This window comes from Mauremys reevesii, linkage group 11 (assembly GCF_016161935.1).
Source record: "Mauremys reevesii isolate NIE-2019 linkage group 11, ASM1616193v1, whole genome shotgun sequence".
In the NCBI taxonomy this organism is placed as follows: domain Eukaryota; kingdom Metazoa; phylum Chordata; order Testudines; family Geoemydidae; genus Mauremys; species Mauremys reevesii.
Window position 1 is genome coordinate 26,505,310 of NC_052633.1, and position 3,406 is coordinate 26,508,715.

The 3,406-nt window shown below is 41.0% G+C and overlaps 1 pseudogene; it reads right to left on the reverse strand.

Annotated features, from left to right (window-relative positions):
* Positions 1-1,649: 1,649 nt before the first annotated feature.
* On the reverse strand, positions 1,650-2,245 carry LOC120374915 (annotated as a pseudogene).
* Between the last annotated feature and the right edge of the window lie 1,161 nt (positions 2,246-3,406).

Sequence of the window (3,406 nt, forward strand, 5' to 3'; positions counted from 1 at the left end):
TTTCTAAAGATCATCTTCCAGTAGTCCAAAAAGGATCCAATGATACTTAGCATATGCTAAAATTCAAGTGAGATTTTCAACAAGTTTGCGTTTACTAGATTGGTTAGTTTCAGACAACTGTATGTGTTTCTTACCTACATGTAGAAGACACTGAAAAGCTGCTGATGTGAGACAATTGTGGATTCTTTGGTTTGTGAGTATTTCATCAATTTTCTGTTTTCTGCACAATCGTACTCTTTTTCATTAATCGTTTTCTTTCTTTTACTGTTGCTCTGCTAATCCAGGTGAACATAAAATGGTTTCCACACAAAAAACAGCAACAGATATTAAAAATTGTACTTCACCTTCCTCTTTTCACTTCAGGTGAGATATACATTCAAAGACAAGTTGAAAATGTTTAAAATATTATTATCCAACAGTAAGCCAAGAGACACACGTTCGCTTACAGCCAAAGCAGTTTTTTCAAAAGCTGCCACCCCATTTTAAAGTTACTGTGTGATCTTTGCTTGCTATTTGAAGCACGTCTTTCCTGTCACGCTGGCAAGGTTACAAGTGCCCAGAAAAAGGTTTCTCTCCCCATACCCCTGCTTGTGCATGCTTGGAAGTCTCTCTTTTTCTCCTGATCAGTATTAGTTTCAATGCAGGGTATGTATGAGACTCCCAGATATATCACTTGGTAAGGGGATGCTGAGACCATACACTTTAGGCTTGGAGACTCAGTATTTAACTGGGCCATGCCTTGTCTCTAAGAGACCTAGAGTTTGTTCTGATGTCTTCCATTGACTTCAGTACACTTTGGATAAGGTCGACAAGGAAGGCTGAGTCTTCCTATTTACACCACATAAAACATCTTGAGAGCCTGAGCTGCAACGCGTCTCCTAACAGCTAATTCTTGCCGTGTAAAGGGGATTTAACGGATTTTATCTTGGACATATCTGGGTTGAGTCACACAATCCAAGCACATCTAAATTCTTTCTGTGCTGGGAGATGAACGTTTCATTGCTGTACTGGAGAAAATCACATTGTAACCAGGTTCCCTGACATGGAGGTTGTCATAGCACAGACAGACTCTCTGTGGGTTTCACTATTTTTTTTTCTTTTTGTGGCCTGTGTAGATATACCGAGAAACTGCTTTGTTGAGCTGTTTTTGTTTTTGCCAGAGCGTTCTTGCTTATGCCATTTTAAAGAGCAGGTAAAATCACAGCAACAGTAACTCAGAAGGAAACTTGAGTCACTATCACAACATACGTGTACTTTTAACAATCCTAATAGAAATAATACTTGTTGAAAATCACAGTCCTTTAAATACTTCACAATTTCCCTTCCAAATCTCTGCTGTCCTGGCTAGGATTTGCCTGTTTTCATCTCTCCACCTCCAGCCGCTAAATCAGCATGAAAGGCTTAAACTCAGATTCTTTCCTTAAAACCTCATCATCTTGTGCTCTTTCCCCACAAAATACCAGGACATCCTGAATGGCATCAAGCCACCCTGACAGTGAGCGCAGGTGGCAATAACAAACAGGCGCAAAGTGAAGAAAACCCTGTTCTAGTAACTTCTAGTTTAAAAAGTGGCTGGCCAGTTAGAGCTGCTACTTTGTCGCACTAAGCACAGGCGGCTGGTTTGAAGCCAAGGTCTTTTTTTTTCCCCCCCAATAAGAATTTTATTGTAACACAGAGCAAACAGAATGTTCTTGCATTTAGAAGAATGTATTTGGTCTCTTGGTGGTGAAACGTGGTTTGTGCTGACGACGCAGAACTCTGTGTGGCAGAGGGAACTTGATTTTTGAATCATGGTTGACTGCTTGACTGCAGGTCTACGGCACTTGCTAGCAGCAATCTCCTCAACCTTCATGATCTGAATAGAGTGAGCACGGGCACGATGGCGGGCACCCATATCACGGTAGCACTGTGTAACAGCACCAGCAATTGTCAAGTCCCTGTATTCCCTGTACATGTTGTGGGTTCCACTACGAGAATCATAGCGTAGCCAGATACCAAAGTTTTTCACCCGCAAAGGGGACTTTTCAAATACCTGTCCACAGTACACAATTTCTCCAGAAAACTTCTTCATCTTCTTCAGCTGAAACACAAAGTACCAGAAACGGGACTTGGCAATAACATGATTAGGAGCGAAGATACGCATCTGATAGAGGGGTGGTGTTGGACATTTAGGCGTAAGAAGGCATCACCCAACAACTTTGTACTCCCTCAGGGTGCCCGGCGCCTTCATAGTGCTGCCTCGCTCGCTGCCGCCAGGATTTCACCCGTGTCAGTCTCAGGTTGTTGAGATTTTCAAAAGTTGGCAGGTATATGATGGTTACTCCTAAGATCTTTACAATTCGGCCTGTTGCCTAATTAACAGTACCATTGTATTTTCCATACTTAGTATAGGGAATACTGCAAAAAACAAGGTAATGTTAATTACTTGCCAATGGAAATTAAAAAGATTTTAGCAGTAACTTAAGTCTGTATATAGAGTCAGGGGTGGGGGGGGAGGTTCAGTTTAGTTTGGAGGAAATTAGATATACCCTTATATCACAGTCAGAAATACCACAGTCTGAACTTTGGGGGCACTTGGCTCAAACTTGCCAGCACCTTCTAATGTTCATCTACTACTTTTGAGCAGTTATTAAAAATGCTCAAATGCTCTTCCCTAAGCTCATCTTCAAAGCAGGCTTCTGAACTATTAAGACATTTCACCCCTTCGACCTCCCGCCCTCGGGATCTAGTAACTTCTAGTTTAAAAAGTGGCTGGTGAAGCCTATCAATAAAATGTTGCAATCTACTTCCCACCCCCCAGTCATTTGCATTGTGTGTTAATTTAGTACTCAGGAACTGGAGTGCGATAGGAGTTTAGGGGACTCTCAGCACCTCGTAGGATCCAGGCCTAATACAATCAAATGGTAAGGAAGGCTACAGCACAAAATCAAGCTCTTGAGATTGCACATGGCAGACACACTTGTTAGTTCCAGGAGTTTTGCTCTGTTTTTAATAATCCTAACGTATGGCTTTTAAAGCTGTTTAATATTGTATAGTGTCAGCAGGGATGCAAGCGAGGCACCGCATGCTTCCAAAATATACACAATGTATGCAGGGGGGAAATTTCAAAATGGAACAGGTTTGTATATTTAAAAAAAAAATACATGGAGGAAAAAATATTATCTCATAAAAAGAAGACTTTTTGCCAGTAAAAATTATATTTATAATAAGCTTTACTACCCTCTAAGTATGAGTGTGGCAAAGTTCAATATTGCACAGGTACTTTTTTTAAATCATGTACAGGTCACTTTGGCAATGACTCCCTTCTGCTGAATAGATAAATTATACAGGATGTTGAAAATCCACATTGGTGGTAAGGTACATTAACCCTGGCCCAAGGCAAGTTTAATGTACACACTGGCTTCTT